The sequence below is a fragment of the Ruditapes philippinarum genome, unplaced genomic scaffold, assembly GCF_026571515.1.
Source record: "Ruditapes philippinarum isolate M1 unplaced genomic scaffold, ASM2657151v2 ctg6213_1_1_1_1, whole genome shotgun sequence".
NCBI classification, from domain to species: domain Eukaryota; kingdom Metazoa; phylum Mollusca; class Bivalvia; order Venerida; family Veneridae; genus Ruditapes; species Ruditapes philippinarum.
Window position 1 is genome coordinate 81,761 of NW_026858105.1, and position 8,274 is coordinate 90,034.

Genomic DNA, 8,274 nt, shown 5'->3' on the forward strand with positions numbered 1-8,274 from the left:
TAAAATGCTTTTTAAGGTCATTTTTCGAATTAACAACAGTTATTCTGGAAAATCCGGAGTGAGCTAATAATGTCAAATTTTACACATAAGCTATTAGTTTAGACCTACATGAAATCATATAAAAATCTAAAAAGATATTTCCAGTTCTGTCATGTCAAAAAACCTCAGTTGAGTCCCTTTAACAACAGGCGATAATAATTTTCTTATCTAAACAAAATAGCCCCCTTTGAATTAAAATGGAAACATTAACAGTCAGCCAAATATTTCCAGTTACCAAATATTTCCAGTTCTGTCATGTCCAAAAACCACAGTAGTAATAGCTCGAGATGATAATATTCTGATCAGAACAGGTAAAATGGAAACATTAAAAGTCAGCCAATACAGCAAAATTGACAATATTGCAGACTAAATTGATTAAGCCTGATAATAAATAGCAGAAGTAAATGCGTTTAATTTTCTCAGTATTTAATAGTAAAACAAGGCTCTGGAAAATGCAGAATAGATTCACAGAAAGCTTTAATTTAGTCAAAAGTTTAGCAAGATTTTATAGTCTCACAGACACAGGTATGAATTAACATCTGAACCAACTCAAGATAATGATCTTGTATATTTATTTTAAGCAGTAAAGAAATATAATTCTGTCAAATATCATGCTAGAATTATTGTTTTTTTTCTGTGATCTACAATAATATTTCTACAGATGTGTGAAGTTTTAATTGAATACCATCAATGATTTATAAAATATACTTTCAGCGGTATATAAAATATAAACTTGGCCTCAAATTTAAACCAACAGTCACGTAGATGCATAAGCAATGGGTGTTCTGTATTAGTTCCTCTATTCTATATATAGTTGAGCTAAAACATTTGGAAAAAGAATTTTTCCTTTCTACCAATTTCACTAACATACAACTAAAAATAACTTAAAGTAACTATCACAACTTGAACATTAACTTTACCACATTACAACATATCAGTTGTACACACAAGAAATATACACTTTATATATATATTGCACTATCTCCTGCAAAAACTACAAAATATTGGCTTCAAACACAACGACTTAAATAAATAAACATAATTACAATATCAAAGTTAAGTTAAGAGAATTATAACATTACACTTTACCACATTAGATTTTATTTAGATAATTATTTATGATAAATGGGCTGTCAGTAGGACAGTGTGTTCCACTATTGTCATTGCTTGATTAAAACAAGAGCCTTGATCAGGTAGTGATTTTTTTTTTTCAAGTTCAAAACAGGCCATAATTTAGTCAAACCCCCATGTTATTGGCCTTAGACAGTGACCTCCTATTATGCTCTCAAATAAGATTGCTTATTTTCAATCCATTCCTTTCATTAGTTTATTCTTTAATATATGTGTGTAGATGTTTTCCGTTAAAAATAGTCAAGAATGCGCAGATTTCAACACTTTTCTTTATTCTCATTCATGGAATAATATATCAATGTGATACAACAATGCGATTCTCTGAAAATAATAAACAAACTAAATACTGATTACAACGCATTTAAAATAAAATACAATAAATTGTCTAAAATAATAATGCTAATACAAATCATAAATATACGATATCACCTTTACAATTATAGACTTTAATCTATTAAAATAATATTGTTATTTTATATTTCCGCGAATATTCCGTTTATAATTTAATTCACGGCAAATATTGTAAAGTTCATCATCATTTAAACAATATTGAATTTACTATTAAAATTCATACATAATTAATAACTTGCTTACCGATTATGATCTACTTTCCATTGGAAAACATCAATAAACAAAACACATCAACAATTTAAGCACTTCCGCCCAAAGGCAAACAACATATCAAAGTAACGGTTAATGACGTCACCGTAAAACAATTTAATGACGTCTTTTACGGGAAACAAAATAAGACGTTACGTTTGGCGGAAATAGTGAAGCTATCTTTAATTGAAAGAGTCAAAAACAATGTCTTTAATAGTAAATACTATCAGAAAAATCAAACTATGAAAAGTATGTGATTATAATAAATAAATTTACAATTAAGAACTATAATTCTTACACTCCCCACCATGAAACGTTACGATTTCATCTTATACAAACAATAGCTTATTGTAATGTATACCTTTACTTAAATAGAACATTCTAGTAGGCAAAGTTTAGTTATTGGTCTTAACAATTGTGACATACTAGTTTTGACCACACAGCTTCGTGTATGCCCGTCCCGACCCACATTTATAGTTACAAAACCCTGCCCAACGGCCACTGCCCCCTTAGTATGTTTTCCTGAGCCACGAGTACAATATCGCCCCTCACGGGATATCTCTTTGTGGTCTCAGCCATTTTTGTCGAGATTGTAGGGTAGGTATATATTCCCGAATCCATCGTTTCCAGAATATATCAGCAAGATACTGAGAGTCTGTCTCCACCTTCTCTTTGCATATGTATCTTCTTTTCTAAAAATGCCACGTGGAATACATGTATTGGACTTTAGTAATAAAATCATGCTTGGAGTTAAAACTGGGGGGTCTTTTGGGTCATCGCTTACTCGGGTAATGGGTCTATCATTAAGTATTTTTTCAACCTCTGTTACAACAGTAAGAAGTTGTTCATCTGTCAGAAGCTGCTCTTTGACTAACGATCTCAAAATTGCACGTGTCGATCGTATCATCCGTTCCCATATACCCAATGCTTTGTCATTACACTTTTCACCAGGGGTTAAGCTGACCACCGATTTGGCAAGATCTGATTCCGGTATTGTCTTTAAAACATTTCTACTGTTACTGAGCCATTTTGTTAAGCGAAATCCTCCCAAAGACAGCATTTTCTTTAAATTCATAGCCAATCAATAGCTTCCTGCTCAGATGGACAGACTTTAGACAGTCATCAACATAAAAATTCTTCTCAACTGTCAGCGCAACTTCCGGTTTAAACAGATGCGAGAAATCTTTCGCTGTTCTTTTAAGTGCATACGCAGCACAACTCGGAGAAGATGTAGCACCAAATAAATGGACATTCATGCGATATTGCTTAGGAATCTTGTCCAATTCTCCATTAGGCCACCAGAGAAACCTTAAAGCATCACGATCTTCCTCGATAACACGAACTTGATGAAACATTGCTTCAATATCTGCAATAAAATTGCTATTCGTTCCTGTCTAAACTTTATAAGTACACCGACTAGACTGTTCATTAAATCAGGTCCTTGCAAAAGTTGGCTGTTCATATAAGCGACATTCCTTTGTATTAGCAGCACAATCAAACACTACACGTACTTTTCCCGGCTTGTTAACATTTATCACGGGATGATGCGGCAAATACAAAACCCGCTTTTGTTTCTGGTACAATGTGATCCACTTCAGAGGCATATCCATTCGCAGATGGTAATCATTCACAGTAGTTCTGTACATATCATGCAAATTATTGTCACTTTGACAACTTGCGCTTCCAACTGCTGTAATTCTGGCTTGGGCAAGCGGTATATTATTTACGAATGATGAATTTCTATCACCCAAGGAAAGGACCAAGCTTGTAATGACCATCCTCGCGATTAAGTTAATGTTTGACTCCATGGATTCATAGCATTTTTATCTTCTGGAGCAGACATGCAAACTCTTCACTTGTGATTTATCATTAAAGTCTGTTGTCCAAACAAACGCTCAATTGTTGCTGTAACAAAATGTCACGTGACCTCAAGAAATTTTATTTAATATCGTTGGATTTCTTTCCTAGTTGGGACTGGATCGCGTAAAGCCATCCAAGACCAGTGCGTATCGGTACGGGTTCCCATCGCTAATTTCCGAATTTTTCACTTCTAGGGTAAATATGTGCAAACAGGTGAAATCCGTCCCTATTAAACATCATAACGTCATTAGTGTCTTATCTGGAATATTTATACCGATAAGTACGCTGTAAGTTTTCGGATATCCCTGCATATTAGCTGCAGATCGAGTTGTATCGGTAATGACTTTACTGACCAGACTTTTCTTAGGGTTAATACTTTCATTTCCATCGATAGGTTGAATATCTAAGTCGGCCTCCTGAAACATGTGATAATACCTTCCGTGAGTTTGCCGTAGACATCCGAATGTGACGGGGCTTTAACCGGTTATATTTTCGGCATCCGTAACAATCTTTCTTTCACAAAAAGGTTTTAGGGCCCCCTTTAAATTTAGAAAGGGCAATGTTGAAAAAACTACCGTCCCCCCCCTAACTATTAAAAGGAAAAATAATCCCCAGAAAAATTTTTTACAGTTTAAACCTTCTTTTCCCTGCACAGTTCCCACGAAGGGACTCCCACTGCTGTGGGGCCACTTTTCGGGTTTTACCCAACTATGTAAAAAAAAATGTGGTTTTTTTACATTACAATTAGTCACTTTTAAATTTTTGGTTTTCTACAGGGTTTTTTTAAAATTTGTTTACCTTTTAAAACAATTGAAACCACAATTTTAAGTGCTTTACCAGTTTTTTAAAAGATCATTGAACTCATTGACTTGGAACTTTTTACACAGGGGATTTAAATCTGCACAGTTTTCCTAAAAAACAAAAGCATTTTTCTACTTTCCTGACCCGTTTTTTTTCAAATATGTGTACTCAGAGTAGTAACCTTTTGGTTTTTTTTCATTACTGTAATAAATTTTCCAGAACTGTTTTTTGGTTTTTTTCTTGTAAAATCATTGGGTTTTTTCAAAGATCATAGCTATTAAGAGTTTGCGAACCTGATTTTTCGTTACAAATTTGACGAAATTTTGAAAACCGGGGCACCCTACCTGGGCTCATTTATATAATGTGCCTTTCCTTTTACCTTTTACTTTTTATATGTTTGGGGGCCCCCTTAAAAATGCAAATTTTAAAAAATTTTTTGTTTTTATTAATATCAGGGAAAAACCCCAAACCCGAGAAATGAATTTTCCCCATTTCTGCATCTCAAAAAATAATTTTGATAACCCTTTCCCAACCAAACGGACTTTAATTTTTAGCACCATTTACCCTTATCAAAAGACCTTGGGAATTTAAAAGTGGTTTGCCAAAAACAGAAATAATTAGGGCCCAGCAAAGTTTTTTAACTTTTTTTCCCCGGGTTTTAAAAAAACCCAAAAGTTTTTATACTAGATTTTTTCCTTAACCCGTAAAATTTCGAAAGAAAAAACTTGCTTTAAATTTATTTTCACTTAAATTTTTTTCTTTTCCCAATGTTTGTTTCAAAAGTTTTTGAAAAAATTTGGGAGTATCCCTTTAGGCTTCCCAAACAAAAAGTCAAAAGTTCGGGGGTTTGTAAGTTGAATCCTTTTATGAAGTGCTGATGCCAAATCTTTTGAAATGATCTTTCTAATGTTCGATGTCTCCCCTGTCAACTTTCCCGGTATAAACCAAACCCAACCCCTTTTTTTTTTCCAAAAAATTTTCCCCCTCTGGGCTGTGTTTAAATTTTTATTTCCAAAGAACCCTACGGTTGGGTTTAACCCCGAAATGATTAGTCCCTATTTTTTTTGGTTTCGTTTAGGGTGAGCTTTTTTGTTAGATATGACCCCGGTTTCCTGTGTTTTTTTTCTAACCCCACCATTTTTTCCCATCTCTGCTTTTTCTAATTCCGCTGCTGATCTAACAACCTTTTTTTTCATTTTTAAGATCCCGGCGAGCTCGTTCAAAAAAAAAAACCTTTTTTTATCTTTTAAATTTTTAAATTTTTGTTCGCTATTAAACCTTTCTTAAACCTTTGTAAATTTTCCCCGGCCCGACGGGGAAATTTAAGTTTTCGGGAACTTCCATGGCTGACCCTTTGACTTTGCGTTTTTTTCCCCTACAAAATATTTTCTCCAAAATGCGGGCCAACCCCCCGCGATCCACTGAGAAAAAAACTTTCCCTGGGGTTCTTCAAAATTCTTTAAACAAACTCTCAAAGTTTCGCTTCCAAATCTGCAACAACTTTCGCGGTTGCCGCGCACCCAAATTTAAACATTGTAAATGCATTTTATTGGGAAATGTTCAAAGCGTTCACATAATTTATTGTTCAGTAGTTTTTTTACCTCCTATATTATTGTAGGACATTTTCATGCTCTTTTTCAAGTTCATTGTATAGTTTTCGTCAGTTGAGCGGGCCATTTGCAACTTCTTGATCTCTTCAAACTGACAAACCTCCGATTAACAAGTTTCCGGCACTATTTGTTGACGGCATTTTCGGTGACAAGTAAAACTTCAGAGAAATTGGTAGTGGTTTCCGTTAAAAATAGTCAAGAATGCGCAGATTTTCAACACTATTTCTTTATCATTCATTTTGGGGAAAATTTAATTTAAAAATGTGAAAACAAACAAATGCGATTTCCTTTTGAAAAAAAAATAAATAAAAAAAACTTTAAAAAACTTTAAAAACAACCCCCATTTAAAATTTAAAAAACAATTAAAAATTTTCAAAAAAAAAAAATCTAATAAAATCATAAATATACGAAAACACCCTTTTCAATTATGACCCTTTAAAACTATTAAAATAATATTGTTATTTTTTTATTTTTCCCGAATAAAAAACCTTCTTTTTAATTTAAAATTTACGCAAATATTGTAAATTCATCATCATTTTTAAACCCCTTTTTGAATTTACTATTTAAAAATTTATACATAAATTTAAAAACTTTCTTAACCGATTATGATCTACTTTTTCCCTTGGAAAACATCAAAAACAAAACACATAAAAAATTTAACACTCCGCCCAAGGCCCAAAAAAACATATCCCAAAATAACGGTTAAAGACTCACCGGGGGAAAAAAATTTAATGAAAGTCTTTTTGGGGGAAAAAAAATAAGACTTCGTTTGGGGGAAAAAGTGAAGCTATTTTTTAATTGGAAAAAGTCAAACAAAGTTTTAATAAAATACTTCAAAAAAAATAAAATATGAAAAAATATTGTTTAATACAATTAAGAATCTAAAATTTTTTACAATTTTTGGCCCTTTACTCAAAAAATCTTGTCAAAATTTGTCCAAAATTGGGAAGGCCCTCATAAGAAACAATACAAAATAAAGTTTTGAAAAAATTTCCCTTTAAATTTTAGTAAAAGAATTTTGTGTACGGCACAAAAACTTTAACCAGAAATTTACTGATCGACTCATGTGATAACTCTTTATTGTTCATCCCAAACCCTTTAAAATTTAAAAAAAATTTGGGGGTTTCTAGCTTACTATCTAAGGGTTTGTTTTTCATTTTAACCCTTTTAACAAAAATTTTTTATTTAAAAATTTTCATTGACAGCCATGAAAAACAACTCAAACATTTTTTCCCAAAGCAATCTCTCCCCTTTACAATTTCAAAAAAATTTGGCAAGGAAATTGAATTCCGTTAAAAAAAAAAAAAATTTACCGCATAAGTTTCCAAGAAAATTTAATTATCCTTTAAAAGGAAAGCTAAAATCCTCCAATTTTCATCACATAATCATCAAAGGTTTTTCCCTGTACTACTTCTGATTGGGGATAAACCCCTAACCAGCAAATCTTTTATGTTTTTCTGTAAACTGTCAAAAAAGGGTGGGTAACTGCTGGATTGTGGGGGGGCAACAATTAATTCTTCTTTGGGTCCGGGGTTTTCCAAATAAACAAAAACAAAATAACCCCCAAACAAATAAATTTTTTAAATTAAAAAACCCGTACAAATGCACATCCCTAAAGGGATATGGTGAGTGAAAAAGGTGGGAAAGTCAACTCTCTAACTTTAGCCCTCTTAATTCCAAACCCGATCTAAAAGTTTTTTTCAGAACCCTGGGAAAATCAAACCCCAAAACCCCATAAGTACCAATTTAAAAAAAAAATTTTCCTTTCCTTTTTTTTTTTTTTTATTTAAACTTACAAAGGGAGATTTAAAAAAGTGTTTATAAATTTTTTTTATAAAGTAATGAAAATCTTACCTTTTAAAAACTTTGTTTGACCCGATTTCCCTTTCCCAATTTTTAGAACTTACATTCAGCTTACCCCGGAATTTTTAAAAATTATAATGTAATGTATTGCTTAAAAAAATGAAGATTTACCTTTGGAAGGGAGCCAGGGGTATCCCTTTAAAAACATGTTAATTTTAAACCCAGGGGTAAACCCGGGATGATTGAAAAATTGAAAGATTTAAACCCCGAAAAATTGCCCCGAAATAAACCCTTTAAAACATGAAAATTTAAACCCGACAGTAGCCAGGGGGGAAGGGTTGAAAACCAAAAATTTTATCGAAAAGTAGCTTTGGGTTGCTTGGAAAAAACATGGAAAAAATTTTCCCGTAAATAAAAGGGACCCGGGTGG